The sequence below is a fragment of the Narcine bancroftii genome, chromosome 8, assembly GCF_036971445.1.
Source record: "Narcine bancroftii isolate sNarBan1 chromosome 8, sNarBan1.hap1, whole genome shotgun sequence".
NCBI classification, from domain to species: Eukaryota; Metazoa; Chordata; class Chondrichthyes; order Torpediniformes; family Narcinidae; genus Narcine; species Narcine bancroftii.
In genome coordinates, this window is record NC_091476.1 from 82,928,593 (window position 1) to 82,945,319 (window position 16,727).

Here is a 16,727-nt window from a genome sequence, read left to right on the forward strand (position 1 = left end):
TCATGGGAAGGCTGGAGAAATTTGTCCATTGATCACAACTTTAGCCTTGGGTGGATGGTATAACGCGCTTATCCAAATTATAAAAGTTGGCCCTAGCCCAAATGTTCCCAGCACTTTGATTTTAAAAAGTCCCACTCCAATCTGTCAAATGCCTTTTTTGCCACAGCAAAGCCTCTCTTGTTCCTGTTTTGAGCCAATGTTATCTGCTGCCTGTCTTTTCTGTACAAAGCCCGCGTGGTCCTTATTTATTAGCTTTGGCAAATCTATTTGCCAGGGCTTTGTTTAACAAAGAAATGGGTTTATAAGAAGACTGCATTAGTGGATCATTTTTAATAATTGTTGTATTGATTGCTGTCAAAAAATATTCTGGGAGTATTCGGGTCTCCATTGCCTGGTCTACCACCTCCATATAAAGAGGCATCAATAAATCTTTAAACTCTTTATAGAACTCTGGTGGGAACCCATCCTTCCCCAGAGACTTGTTAGTTTGCAGAGCTTTACCTATCTCTTTTCTCTATGAAGGGAAGATCTAACCCTTTTTCTTCTGGCTCTAAACTTGGGAGTTCTAATTTAGACAGGAACTTGCTGGTTTTGACAGACCCTCCTGACAATTCTGATTTATGTAGTGTGACAGAGTATTTAGAGGTGGTTTGGGAGGAATTGTTAGAGCAGCTTGCACACACACATTTTAAAACACAGAATATTTGCAGGACTTTTGCAGAATGCTCTTTTCAGGAGGCAACAGATTATCGACAGCAGCTTGCCGGGGAGAGCATGTAATCTATGCAGGCAGAGGAGAACTGTTTTGCTCTCAGAGAGGGAGGGTGTGAAACAGAGAGAGGAGTCACAGAAGTTATTTCCCGAAGGACAAAACTGGCAAACTTTGGAAGGCTGCCTGGTCAAAGGAGCAGACTGATGATCTGAAAGGTGACCTGAAAGAAAGAGGATCATCTGGAGAACCCTGAAGGGGGCAATTTTCGTCAGCAAGACCAATTGAGAAGGAATCAGTTGCGGATGTCCTGGAAAAGGAATCTCTGAAAACCAGCAAGAACACTCTTGAGTGGTAATCATTTGCCTGTTAAGCACCAAAGCCTGGTGAACTTTGTTAATGCTAACTTCTGTGCACAGTTCAAGAATTGCCTTCAACCAGTGAGATTGGACTATGATCCAAAGAACTTTTCTAATCTTAAATATACATTATGCACACCTGTGCTTAGTGTCAGAGGGGGGATTAAGTAGGTTAGGTAGGTTAAATAATAAGTTAAAGTTCAATTCTGTTTTCTTGTTCAAATATAATTTAAAAACTACTTTTGTTTCAGTGAACCTATGTTGTGGTGCATATCTATTGCTGCTGGTTTTTGGGGTCCTCTGGACTCCATAACAATAGAGCTTCATAAAATTTCTTGAAGGTCTCATTAATCTCTTGGTTTATATGAGATCCTGCTACTCCCAGTTTGTATTGCATTGATCGTCTTCAAGGCCTGTTCTGTCTTCAGCTGCCAAGAGAGGACTTTGTGGGCTCTCTCTCTCCCAATTCATAATTATGGCCTTTTCCATTCTATATGTTTGTAACGTATTGTACTTCAATTTCTTATTCGTTTGAGCCCTGTAATGGTCCTCTGATCCTGTTTTTTTGGAAGGCCTTTTCTACGTGAATAATCTCCTGTTCTAATCTACCACCCTCATTTTTTAACTGTTTTAATGTACCCAATTATCTGGCCTCTCAAATATGCCTTGAGAATATCCCGTACAAGAAATTTATCTGGAGTAGAGGCACAGTTGATCTTGCAGAACATGTCCATCTGCGCTCTTCCAAAACTACAAAACTCCAACTTCTTTAACAGCAACGTATTAAGACACCACCTGTATACTGTATCCTGCTTATCTGGAATTTCTGTTGTTAATAATAGAGGTGAATGGTCTGAGAGGAGCCTTGCTGTGTACTCAGCATCCATGATCCTACCCTCTACATGTGCTGAAGCCAGGAAAAAAATCTATTCTAGAGTAGGAGTCGTGTTGTTTGAATAGAAGGAGTTGTTTTTGCCTCCATACATCTATCAGGTTCAGTGCCTTCAGCTAATTGTCGCCCTTGCTGCCTTTGTTTTAGTTAATTTCTTAGTTGATTTATCTCAGACAGGGTCCAGATAAAAGTTGGTGTTTCTGCCCATCCCACATAAAATGTTCTTCTTTCCCTCTGCTAATTTTAGGAAAGTATCTTGTATAAATTTTTTGTTGTCGAAATTAGGGGAATAAACATTTACTAAGGTCCAGGATTCTGAATATATCTGACTGTGCACCATTACAAATCTCCCTGTTTTATCTGTAGTGTTATGAGCCCAGAAGACCCCAAAACCCAGCAACAATAGATATTCACCAAGACAAATGGTTACATAAACAAAAGTTGTTTTTAATTATCTTTAAGCATGAAAACAGAATCATACTTTAACTTATCACTATTGACTTAACTAACCTAACTTAACCCCCGTCTAATTCTAAGTGCATGTGTATGTAATGTGGGTGTAAGTTAAGAAAAGTTCTGATTCACAGTCCAATCTCACTTCTAATTTCTCCTAGTTCACTGGTTGCAGGCAATTCTTGTACTGTGCACAGAATTTAACATTTATATAGTTCACCAGGCTTTGGTGCTTGAAAGGTAAATGGTTACCACTCAGGAAGGTTCTTCTCAGTTTTTAGAGAGAGATTTGTTGTTCCTGGACACCAACTGATCCCTTCTAATCAGCCATGTCAGTGTCTTGCTGAAGATAGTTGCCCCCATCAGGGTTCTCCAGATGATAACCTCGTTCTTTCAGGTTACCACAGAGTTCCTTTTTGTTTCTCTTATTTTGAGTGAAACATCAGGCAGCCAGTCCTCTTGTATGGACCACAATGGCTTTGACCAGGTTGAACTAAGCACTCACAACCCATCTTCCAAATGGGGTTTTTCCACAAGCTTTCCAGCTTATTCTGTTCCACTCCCAATTTTTCAAAACAACAATTCATTAGTGAAGTCCCTTGGGCACTCCCCAAAGCCTTTGCCAAGGTATTCGGAGCTGGCATGTCTGGCTTGAGCAGAGCTCCTGTATTTTAAATGAGATCTGTTTTGAAATGTTTGTATGTGACCTATACTTGTATATTTAAAAAAAACCTGCAACACTCTCTCTCCCAAAATCATATCTATATACAATATAAAACACCATATTCTGTCACAGTAGTCACATGCTGCACTCTCACCGGGACACTCAGAATTGCCACCCCCTTTGATTCGCAACCATCTTGTGTAATAACAGTTGCAGATTAGTTCAAAATGATTGCCTTGTCATTGTTGATCTTGTCCTCTGAGTGAATAAAGGAAAAAGCAACCCTGTGTATAAAGAAGCAAGGAATAAATGTAATGCATTAGATTGAAATGAAGATTACTTTTCAGTCATTTTGCTGACTTGCTTGGGTCATAGTTTCTAATCTAATGAGAAAAGAAATATTGGTTGCTGAAAATATCAATGGGAAAAAAATGAGATGGCAATCAGTAAAATGATGTGATGACAAATTGGTAAAGAATAGCGAAGAAAATCAGCAAAAGTGCTGGATTTGGAAAAGGTGTAGTTTAACGATGGTGGTCGAAATCAGTGGGGAAGTGTGCACAATTTTTTCTCAAATTAAATATTAACAACAATTAAATCTTGCATAAAGAATAAAATTCAGTTAATACATTGGGAAATACAAAATTAAAAGGTTTCAGACAAGTTAAAACTAATAGCAGTGTTGAAATGAGATTGGTACTGATATGGCCAAAATGAGTGTGTAAAATGGCTGTTAGAAAAAGTAGCTACTTCCTTTGCTCAATTGTAAAGTATAAAGATAAGTTGTGAGAGAACTGATGACAAGATGAGAATATGGTTTAGTGGGGGGGAAAAAAAACAAGACAAGGTGCACATGGAGTAAAAGCTGGATAGGATCTTACCATTTTGTTTAAACCAACAGATTTCAGGGTTAATTAGACGTAGATTATTTTTTAATTCTATTGATTTTAATAAGTACCCTTTATTCAGTTTTGTCCACAGGAAGCACATACTAAAATCATGGGTTTTTATATTAACCAAAATGGATCAGGACAAGAACAGTCCTTTCAGTCCATATGCATGCAATGAACATGATGCCCAATTCAAACTAAATGTTTGCTCCTTGTGCACAATCCCTAATTTTCTATTCCCTACATATGCACGTGTCAATCTCAAGTTTCCTGAACACAATAATAGCATCTGCTTCCACTGCTGCCTCTGGCAGCCTGTTTCAGGCTCCTACATCACTCAGGGGAAAAAAAACCTGCCTCACACATCTTTAAACTATTCCTCCCTCACCTTAAATTGATATCCTCCAGTGCAGTCATTGTCAACCTTTTTTAAGCTATGACCCCCCCCCCCAGGACTCTGCTTAAAGTTTATGCCCTCCCCCACCCCTTCCTAGGAAGCAGTCGAGTTTGGTTTCTTCTGTACTTCTGACCTCATTTAAAAAAAATAGTTGCCTGAAATGAAAGAAATCAAGGCTTTTACTAAAATGTGCTGTAGCCCCCTCTGAGAATGGCTTCTCTAATACCTCTCATAATTTTATGAACCAGGTCATCCATCAGCCTCTGAAACTCCAGAGAAAGAATCCCAAATTCGTCCAACCTCCCCTTGAGCATCATACTTCTAATCCAGGTAATAACCTTTACAAACCTCCACATCTTTCCTGTAATGGGAAACCAGAATTGCACATACTATTCAAAGTGTGTCCGAACCAAGGTTTTATATAGCTGCAACTTAACTTCCTTACCTTTTATACTCAATTCCCTGACCAATGAAGCCAAGCATACCATAACCATAGTCATTCTTTACCATACTATCTATTTACATGGCCACTTTGTGTCTGTTAATGGATGTGAGCCCATCTTTATCACATCAATATTGCTATTGACTGTACATTTTTTCCTTGCATTTGATTCCTAATTGCAACACCTCACACATTCCTGGATTAAACTTTATCTGCCATTTCTCTGCCCATACAGGTATCTGTAATGGATCTATCTCTTGTTGTATTCTTTCAAAGCCTTTTAAACTGTCCACAACTCCACTAATCTTCGTATCATCTACAAACACTTCTTCACCCACCTACTTTTTCCATCTGGTTGATTTATAAAGGTTACAAAGAGCAGAGGTCCCAACATTGCTCCTTATGGAACACCACTGGTCATGAACCTCCAGCCAATTAACACTCTTCTACCACTACCCTCGTCTTTTATGAGCCAGTCAATTCCATATCCAAACCATTTATAAATCACTGTGAATCTGCACTTTTGAGATCAGTCTACCATGAGGGACCTTGTCAAATATCTCAAAGTCCATGTAGACAACATTGACTGCCATATCCTTAGCAACTATCTTTGTCACATCCTCAAAAAACTCAATGAAGTTCATATGGTGTAATCTGTCCCTAATTTGACCATACCTTCCCAAATTTGTATAAATCCTATTAACTGTGTATTCCTCCATTAGTTTCCAAACTACTTGTGAGAGGATCACCAGTCTATAATTTCTTTGATTATTTTTTTTTCCTTTTTGAGCAAAGGTATAATGTTAGTGACTGTCTAGGGACCATGCCTGTTCCTGTTGAGGAAAAGTAGGTATTTTTTCAAGGCTCAGGCAATCTCTGTTTATTGCTTTCAATAACCTGGAATATATTCCATTAGTCTGTGGGAAGGTACCACTTCATTGGTCTTCACAAGTCCCAGTACCACCTCTTTCTTGATCCCAAAATGCCCTAAAGCATTAGTATGCTATACATGGAGTTAAACAAAGTCTGCAAATGCTGGAGTTGAGTGTGATACACAAATCCACTGAAGATCATTCAGCTTCATAGGATGAAAAGGGAAACCAACATTTTGGGTTTGGGCCTTCATTAAGATCTGAGCAAAAACAGGCAGTTGCCTAAATAAGGTGGGGGGGGGGGGCAGGGAAGAGGAGGAGCATAGGCTAACAGCTAATAAGTCATAGGTGGATATAGGTAGGAGGGTAGAAGACAAAATCTGAGAAATGGTAAGGGAAGAGGGTACCTCTCTGATAGGAGAAGGAAGGGGGTGGGAAGCTGGAGGGAAAGTTGGGAAAAGAGGGTATCGGGAGGGGTTTAACTAAAATTCGGGGTCTATTTTATTGCTATCTGGTTGGAGAGTGCCCAGAAGGTAGTGGCTCTCATTTTATATATATGTGTATATATAATAGAATTGTTCCTCCAATTTGTGTGTAGCCTCAGTTAGCAATGCATGAGGCCATGGGTAGATATATCTGGTTTCTCTTTCTTTACTGACTCCTGTACTTTTTTCCCCCTCCTCTCTTAGTATTCTTCCCTCTGCTTGTGTCTTCATCTCTCACCTTTTGTCCTCAACCCAATCACCTCTGTCGTTCTCTCAGCTTCCCCTTGAGAAATATATCACCCCCTTTCTTGATAAGAGGCCCATACCCAAAATGTTGACTGACCCTTTTTACCCGTGGATGCCCTGTTTGACCTGCTGAGTTCCTCCTGCAATGCTTTGTTTGCTCAAGATTCCAGAATTTGCAGCTTTTGTATTTCTCCACTGTTGTTTGTCACTTGTGTGAATGACTGGGATGAACATGTAGTGAACATGGTTATTATGTTTTGCACATGAAACCAATATTGGTAGTATAGTGGTCCGTGAAGAAGGTTACATATAACTATGTGAAACAGTATTGAGATAAATTGGGAACTTTGACTAGGGTAAGATGATACTTTGGAAGTTAAACCAGTGCAGGCTTTATATGGTGAATTTTTATCTTGTTCTTGGGGCAGTAGAAGTTGAATCTGCCATCACTGCTTTTTTTAAACAATCCATAAATTGGCTTTGTATTTTATTTGGCACAATGACAATGTTGAATTTAATGTAAAGGAGTATACATATATAAAAATTACAGGTTCCATTTTCCCAATGGCTTGGTCAGTAACATTTTGATGTAGATGTCAAAATATGTTTAAATGGGACACATTCTAGGTTCTGCCTTGATTAGTCCCATGGGTGTAATTTGCCTCCAGAAGAACATGAAAATAGGAGCAGGACAGGTCACCAGGCCCTTTGAGGCTGCTGTCATTCAATATGATCACGCTGATTCATGATCCCCTTGGGTCTCATTTGGTGCCAGTTCCCTATAGCCTTTCTGTCCATCTCTTAAATATATATATAATGAGATAGTCACTATCCTCTGGGACAGAGAATTCTGGAGATGTGCCATCTTCTGAGAGAAATTTCTACGAACATCAGTTGAAAATGACTGACCCTTTTGATTTCTTAACACTCCCTGTAGTGAACATGTAAGCATATATCCTCTTAAATCCCTTTTGAATTTTATATTTTCAAATAAGATTACCCTCCTTCACAACTTTGCCAACTGAATACAGGCATATTCCCGTTTCTTCCATATCTACTTTTCTGCAATGCTACAATGGCTTGGTTATTAAAGTAAGGGCAGGTTTTGTCTATCATTTATTCTTTCCTCTAGTCATAAACGGTAGGAATGGCAGCTAAGGAAGAAGAACGCTCCTCTTGCAAAATGTGGGTCATCAGGAGAGTCAGCAGTATCCCTGACAACTTTATCTGCGAGGTGCATCCAGCTGCAGCTCCTGACAAGCCGAGTTAAAGAATTGGAGCTGGAGTTGGATGCACTTTGGATAATTCGGGAGGTAGAGGGGGTGATAGACTGGAATTACAGGGACACTCTCATACCTAGGAGGTAGGAAGAATAGATGGGTGATGGGAGAGGGAAAGGGGACAGACAGACAGGCGGGGCAAGGCACTCTTGTGGCTGTTCCTCTCAATAACGTATGCTATTTGGATAATGTCGGGGGGTGGGGGAAATGGCCTACCATCAACAAGCCATGGTGATCAGATCTCTGGCATAGAATCTGCTCCTGTGGCTAAGGGGGAAGGGAGAAGAGACGAGCTGTAGTGATAGGGGATTCCATCATTAGGGAGACAGATAAGAGGTTCTGTGGAAGAGATCCAGTATCCTGAATGATATGCTGCCTCCTTGGTGCCAGGGTCTGAGATCTCTCAGGAGAGAGGGTGGGCAGCCAGATGTCGTGGTTCATGTAGGGACCAATGACATGAATAGGAAGGGTGAGGAGATCTTGCGAAGTGATTTCAGGGAGTTAGCTGCCAGGTTGAAAGACAGGACCATGTGCCAGTGAGGTTAGAAATAAGAGGATAATGCAGCTTAATACATGGCTGAAAACATGGTTCAGGATGGAAGGCTTCAGGTTTGTGGATTATAGGGCTTTCTTCCATGGAAGGTGGGGCCTGTTCTGACTGGATAGTTTGCATCTAAACTGGAAGGGGACTAATATCCTTACAGGAAGGTTGGCTAATGCTGCTCTGGTGGGAGGTTTAACCTGGTGTTACAAATGGCGCAAAATGAGCAGCAATGGACAATGAATCAGACAGTGTTTAATTTTTAAACACTATTTCTAACTTAGTCTTAACTTTTAAACTATCCTTTTTTTTAAAAAAACTATTTATTTGAAAGATCATTAGTAGTAATACAGAATACATTCCATAAAGACAATTTTATGAGTGAATATATAAAAAACAATTAAAATAAAACAAAGAAAAAATATTAAATCCCCTCCCACCCCATCAACCAGCTCTCTTAAGGAGAGCCAAAAATATATAAACAGAAGCTAAGAATATAATAAATCAAAATGCATCTAAATGCATATATTCCAAATATTGTACCCACTTATTAACAAAAAAAGAATAATTATCATGCAGAATATGTGTAATTTTTTCCATAACAATACAAGCTTTCAATTCATTATGCCATCACATTATATTAATCACTGTTATCTTTCCATGTACTTGCTACACATTTTCGAGCTACAGACAAATGCTAAATATACAAATGCAATTTGAAATTTATCCAACCCTAATCCCTTTAAAGGATCATATAACCCATTAAAAAAATGGATCTAATGGTAAATTAATGTTACCATTCCAAAATTAACCTAATTTCTTCCCAGAATGGTTGTACATGCACACAAGACCAAACAACATTTTTTAAAAAGTGCCAATACATACACCACATTTAAAACAAGAGTCTGAATTACGAAAACCACATTTTTTCAATTTCTCTGGGGTTAAATACAACTGATGTAAAAGGTTATAATTAACCATTTTATACCGCACATTTGTCAATTTAGTAACATTATCATGACACATATCTGCCCAATATTCTTCAGGAAAAACAAAAGCTAAATCATTTTCCCATTTAAGCTTAGACTTCAGTCAATGCAGGTAAAATCATCTGTCTACCGTATATATTTTTCACCAAAGCTTGAAGTTGATAATAAACAAAATATCAAAATGCTCTTTCAATTGATTAAAAGAAATAAACTGTCCTTCAAAACAATCCTGTAATGGCTTTATACCCTTAGAATCCCAACTCTTTAAATGATTATTAAACAATGAAAAAGAAATAAGCTGATTATTATATAGTGGAGTTAAAATTGACAATTTACCTTTTGATCCTAAAATCTTTTTTTAGTCCATACCTTTCATAGATGTTTTAATATCAGCATATTATATTCCCTCAACAAATTTACATTCCATTGAAATATAAATTGATACACCTCAACTTCAGAAATACAAGCCATCTCAACTTTAGCCCAACTCAGGGCTTGGTCCAAATCCATCAGTCTGCTAATAAATTTCAACTTGGCTGCTTCATAATAATTTTGAAAATGGGGTAATTGAAGCCCACCTAATGCATACTTCCAAGTAAGTTTATATAGTACTACCCGTGGTAATTTAACTTTCCATAAAAATTCTCTCATGGTTTTATTTAAATCCTGAAAAGATCCCTTTGAGAACACAGAATTGATTGAAATAAATATTGAATATGGGGAAAAATATTCATCTTAATACAATTAACTTGACCAATTAAAGTTAATGAAGATCTTTCCACTTAATTAAATCTGCTTTAATATTTTTTAATAAAGGAACATAATTTAACTTGTATAAAGTTTGATACTCAGTATTTATAATTATTCGTAAATATTTAATTTTATCAGACCATTTCAATTTTATAATGTTTTTATACTCTGAATAGTCTCCTTCTCTGACTGGCAAAATTTCACTCTTGTCTCAATTAACTTTATATCCAGGTAATGTTCCATACTGTAATAAACATTCCTGCAAGTGTGGCAATGATTGTTCTGGGTTTGTTAAATATATCAAAACATCACCTGCAAATAAATTAATCTTGTACTCTTCATCCATAACTCTTATCCCTCTTATCTGTTTATTCTGTCTTATTTTTGAGCTAATGGTTCAATAGCCAATGCAAACCAGGCTGGTAACAATGGACAATCTTGTTGAGTTGAACGCGTCAATTTAAACGATGATGAGGCTTGACCATTTGTCACCACCCTGGCAATCGGGTTTATATATAAAGCTTTAACCCAACCAATAAAGAAAGGGCCAAATTTAAACTTCTCCAATACCTTAAATAAAAAATCTCATTCGACCCTATCAAAGGCTTTTTCCGCATCAAGCTTCTGTCGATAGGCATTGACCAAACTAATCAATCGAACAATATTATCTGATGCATTTCTATTTTTAAATTAACCTGTTTGATCAACATGTATCAATTTAGGTAAATACTTGGCAAATCGGTTTGCTAACACTTTTGCTATAATTTTATAATCTACATTCAATAAAGAAATAGGTCTATATGAAGACACTTTCAACGGGTCTCTTATCTTTATTTGGGATTACAGTAATTAAAGCACTAGAGCAAGATTCTGGTAACTCATGCTGTTCAGTCACGTGTTGTAATGCCTCCTCAAACACAGAAGATAAATCTTCATAAAAGGTTTTATAAAATTCCACCGAAAATCCATCGTCACCTGGTGACTTCCCATTTGGCATCTCCAACATAGCTGCCTTAATCTCAAATTCTGTAAATGGAGCTTCCAGATCCATAACATCCTTCTAATGCTGGTAACGCTAACTTGGATAAATAAGAATCAATAGAACCACTATCCTGTTTCCTTTCAGAAGTAGATGATTTTTAAAATGAATAAAACTGATCATTAATTTCCTGAGGTTTACAGGTAACTGTTGAATTCTTTTTTACAGCATTAATAGTCCGTGAAACCTGTTCCATCTTTAACTGCCATGCAAGTACATTATGTGCCTTCTCACCCAACTCATAACGCTGCTTAGATCGATTAATTAAATGTTCAAATTGATAAGTCTGCAACGTATTATAATGCAATTTCAAATTAGCCAAAGCCACTTTTTTAAATCTTCTGTCACTTCCTTCTGAAATTCCTTCTCCAATTCATCAATTTTCTTTTCTAACTCTAAGCTTTCTGGCATATACTGCTTCTTAACTTTCTGTCCTCTTAAGTAAGCTTTTAATACATCCCATAACACAAACCTACTTTCTACTGAATTAGCATTCTCAGTCAAAAACAAAGTAATCTGCTCTTTAACAAAGGTAACAGACTCTGATTTTTTTTCAACATTGTGTTAATTCTCCATCTATAGGATGAACGTACCACTTCTGAACTTGCGCAAGAAAAAAAATAATAAAGAATGATCTGATATAACCCTGCTTTTATATTCTGCCTGTAATACCCTTCCTTGTAAATGTGCCGATTCTTTTAAAAAAAAAAAATCTATTCTAGAAAATGAATCGTGTCGAGACGAATAAAAGAGAAATACTTCTCTGTAGGATTGACCCTTCTCCAAATATCCACCAAATTTAAATCCTTCATCAAAGCCCCAATTTGTATCGCCATCTTTGATTTCTTAATACTTTTTGGAGATCTATCCAAGGGTCCAAGACGCAATTAAAATCATTAGCTTGATTTAACAACAAAAAAGCATCCGAAATAAAACATTCATCGTCCACGTTAGGTGCATAAACATTAAGCAAAGTCCAAGATTCAGCAAAAATTTTACAATTCACCCTTAAAACCCTTCCAGCATTTCCTTCCATAGCAATTCAAAAGGCAAATTCTTATGAATTAAAATCGCTACACCTCTTGCCTTAGAATTAAATGAAGAAAAAAAAAACACGTCCAACCCAATCTCTCTTTAACTTCAAATGTTGTTTTTCAGTCAAATGTGTTTCTTGTTTATAAAAAAAAAGGCAATATCAATTTTCATTTTCTTGATACAAGCCAAAACTCGCTTTCGTTTAATCATATTATTTAACCCCTGAACATTAAAAGTTGCAAATTTCAAATTAGACATCCTTATAAACAATATAATCACTTACTACAAAATATAGCTCCCCTTATAGTAACTTAAGACCACTATCCCTCCCCTAAATATATTTTTTTAAAATGTAAAAAAATTAAATTTTTTTGATTATCCCCAAAGGGAGTAATGCCCTTAAAACCTGGGTGTGATGAACCCCACTAATGGCGGATGACTATCAAAGATTTCAGTGCTGTCCACCCACCCCAGCCAGAAATGCATCATTCACATCAACACAATCCAGTACTGTAAATATATTCAACCAAATGACTCCATTCCCAATGATTGTTTCGGATCTTCAATGTGTTGAAATTTCTTTCTTTCCATTCTTTCCATTTTTCGAGTTCTTCCCATTCCCATGCCCATTTTCATTTGCCTTTTTAGGCAACTATGGTGCAACTCTTCCATGTTCTCGCAAATCCAGGAAAAATTGAGATTGAGAATTGCCATAAGACTTTTAACACACAAGGGTATCGATAAGCAAATTTATAACCCTTCCGCCACAGTGCTTTTTTAGCCAAATTAAATTCCCGTCATTGCCTGATAGTCTCCTGACTCCGATCTGCGTTTTATTAAAAAAAAACCCGTCATCTTGAATCATCATTGGAGATTGACTTTGTTGCCTTCTGTCCCGCCAACCGTAATATCACTTCTCTGTCCCGCCAACCGTAATATCACTTCTCTGTCCCGCCAACCGTAATATCACTTCTCTGTCCCGCCAACCGTAATATCACTTCTCTGTCCCGCCAACCGTAATATCACTTCTCTGTCCCGCCAACCGTAATATCACTTCTCTGTCCCGCCAACCGTAATATCACTTCTCTGTCCCGCCAACCGTAATATCACTTCTCTGTCCCGCCAACCGTAATATCACTTCTCTGTCCCGCCAACCGTAATATCACTTCTCTGTCCCGCCAACCGTAATATCACTTCTCTGTCCCGCCAACCGTAATATCACTTCTCTGTCCCGCCAACCGTAATATCACTTCTCTGTCCCGCCAACCGTAATATCACTTCTCTGTCCCGCCAACCGTAATATCACTTCTCTGTCCCGCCAACCGTAATATCACTTCTCTGTCCCGCCAACCGTAATATCACTTCTCTGTCCCGCCAACCGTAATATCACTTCTCTGTCCCGCCAACCGTAATATCACTTCTCTGTCCCGCCAACCGTAATATCACTTCTCTGTCCCGCCAACCGTAATATCACTTCTCTGTCCCGCCAACCGTAATATCACTTCTCTGTCCCGCCAACCGTAATATCACTTCTCTGTCCCGCCAACCGTAATATCACTTCTCTGTCCCGCCAACCGTAATATCACTTCTCTGTCCCGCCAACCGTAATATCACTTCTCTGTCCCGCCAACCGTAATATCACTTCTCTGTCCCGCCAACCGTAATATCACTTCTCTGTCCCGCCAACCGTAATATCACTTCTCTGTCCCGCCAACCGTAATATCACTTCTCTGTCCCGCCAACCGTAATATCACTTCTCTGTCCCGCCAACCGTAATATCACTTCTCTGTCCCGCCAACCGTAATATCACTTCTCTGTCCCGCCAACCGTAATATCACTTCTCTGTCCCGCCAACCGTAATATCACTTCTCTGTCCCGCCAACCGTAATATCACTTCTCTGTCCTGATAGCTCAGATAACGAACTAAGACCGCCTGTGGTGGTTTCCCAGTAACGGTTTCTTTCATAACACTTTATGTGCCCTTTCCAATACTAAGCCTTCCAAAAAAAACCTCTTTGCCCAACACCTCAGGAATCCAATTCTTGAAAAATTTTATTGCAATGTCTTCTGGGATACCCACAATTTTCATATTATTTTTCTGATTTTTATTTTCCAATGAATTGATTTTTTTTTCCTTTCCCCCCACCCCAGTAAGTCTTTCTTCTGGATTACCCAATCCACAAAAGAATTTTCCACTTTCTCCATTTTTTCCTTAAGTTCAACTTAATTTTTACATTCAAAAAAAATTTCAATTTAAAAAAAAATGTTTTTGCACTGTATCCACTGATTTAATACATTTACTGGCATCACTCTTAACTGTAGATATATCTTCAGACATATTAGATATTTTAGTTGTCACATCCAGAAATCCTTGAGTCATTTGTTTAAACATTGTCCATTTGGTTGGCAATCCCTTCCAAGACTGTGCAGACTCCATTCCAGATTCCAATTCCACATTTTGAGGCCTACCTTATCTAAACTCCACCTCCAATTGTTCCTGTGAACTGCTCATTAAAGGTAAGTTTTCCTCTTCTTCCAGCGTTGTCTGTCCCCTCCCGGTGTGGCTGTGGGTTTGTACACCCAACGGCAGTATCCCGACTACGTTGAGATGCTGCCGCCTGGCCCCCCCCACAGCCCACATGCGATCCACTAAGCCACGGACCCTTGAAGCACCGCGCATGCACGGTAAGGCCAGAGACTGCGCAGAGGCGTCTTCCGACACCATTCTGCGCGTCCCTGGCCCACCCGGCGGCAGCTCCGGCTCAAGGGCTCTTTCAGCCAGGTCGGCTGTGCGCCCGACATTGCGTTCACACTGGACGAACTCGTCATCATGCTAGCGCCATCTTGTGGAGGCAAGATCGGCGCCGGTGTAATACTTGGTCTGACAGGCATTCTCTGTGCCTTGGAGGTTCCAAACGACGAGTCCGTGGCTTCAGTTGAACAGGTAGGCCTCAATTTTTCAGGACTTTTAAAAGGTAATTTCTTCTGTAGTTGATTTTTTTTTACATTAGCAGCCATTATGACCTACTAATGTTCCCAAAAGTTAAAATACAACTTTTAATCACTTGTATAAACTTTAAAGACGGGTGCTTTAACAAAAAAACTGGCTGAGGAAGGGTGGGATTGCACGCCCCCCCCCCCCCTTTAAACTATCCTTGACACTAAATCTGTCCCCGACTATGAACAGGTGTGCATGCGTGTGATGTACCAAAAACATTAGAGTTCAGGCCAAAATTAAGAAAGTTGCTTCAAAGTTCAGTCTTTCAAATTCAGTATTGAAGTGTAGCCTTTGAACTTTGATACCTAGAATTAATGTTGAATTGATGGGAAGACTGAAGTTACTACAGACTCTCAAATTCTCCTTGCGTTGCCTTTGAAGAAACGTCCATCCACACGAGCTGTAGGCAAAATACGCCTGGTTGTTTTGTAGGTAAGACTCGAACTGGGTGGCCTCCATGAAGCTTCCAAGACCCTGGTCTCTCCAAGTGATCTCCATTGTCAGGCACAATGAAAATCTCTTTGGTTCCCAAAGCCTGCTTTGCTCTGAATTCCACAAAATAGTTGGCCAAAAGTGCTGCTTCAAAAAGCTGCTTCTCTTCAGCAGTCAGAATGGTTCTTTCCCTGCAAAATCACAATGTTTTTGCAAAAGTATCAAATTCAGGAACTGACTGTGATAAACCTTCCTTCAGTTCTTCCATTGTGATGAATTGTCACTGGACTGTGACTTGTATTGTGATGGAGCTCGTGTGAAATGTTAAATGTTAACTGACCATTCATTTTCTCCAGTCTATACTATCCCTTACAGTGATGCTCCCATTTTACTAACATGGGAACTATAAGAGCAAAATTTTTAACTAAAATCTACAACATGAAATAATACCTTCATTATTGTTATTATAATATAGACAAATAACTTTCTTTTAGAAGCGAATACAACTAATAAATTTTGTTTTGCTGCGAAACATTGCAAACTTAGCATCTACAAAGGCAATCAGCAATTACGTTATCTTTGCCTTTAATGCAAGTTATCATTAAATTGTATTCATGCAGAATTAAACCCCAGTTTAATAATCTTATTTTTAATGTTACTGAAAGATTATGGTCAATACAAACAGTGCTTAATCCCATAGCAATGGAAACCTACACCTCAAAATCTTAGAGCCAATAAAAGAGACAACAATCACTTTCCAATAGCAGAACAACTCCCCTGAGTGTTCACTGCACCTAGCCACTGGATTCTCAACACCATCCTAGCCACCCCCTTGCAATAACACAATAACACATACCTGCTACATCCCCTCTGGCATCAGCTGCCAAAGCAAATGGCCATGTCCTTCAACCTGTCAAATGTTTCCTGACAAATAGCTGTCCAAACAAACTTGTCACTCTTCTTCAAAATTTCAATCAAGTGAAGAGCAATGTCAACAAAGTTTTTACAGAACTTCCCATCCTACCCTTCCTAAATATCTCCCAATAACGTTCTTGCTGGTGGGCAGAGGAAATTCAGAAACCATCTCAATTCCAACCTGAACATGCTCCAATCCTCCCTGGCCAACAACATAACCAGACAACTTAATTGAGCATGACAAAATTCACTCCCAGCTAAAGTAACATTAAAATTGGCTTCCAAAAAGCAACCAAATAGCCATTCCCTAAAATGACTTTCACAAGAGACCTGTGCATT

At 38.7% G+C, this 16,727-nt stretch overlaps 1 protein-coding gene across 5 annotated transcripts in view; it reads left to right on the forward strand.

Moving 5' to 3' along the window:
- prdm10 (PR domain containing 10) overlaps positions 1-16,727 on the forward strand; it is a 385,295-nt gene that overhangs the window by 12,248 nt on the left and 356,320 nt on the right. For 2 of the 5 annotated variants that reach the window (XM_069894370.1, XM_069894366.1), the window contains one exon: positions 4,613-4,694. The exons of the other annotated variants lie outside the window; for them this stretch is intronic. The gene's annotated coding sequence lies outside the window, so the exon portion shown is untranslated. The remainder of the gene's footprint in view (positions 1-4,612; positions 4,695-16,727) is intronic. 5 annotated transcript variants of the gene reach the window in all.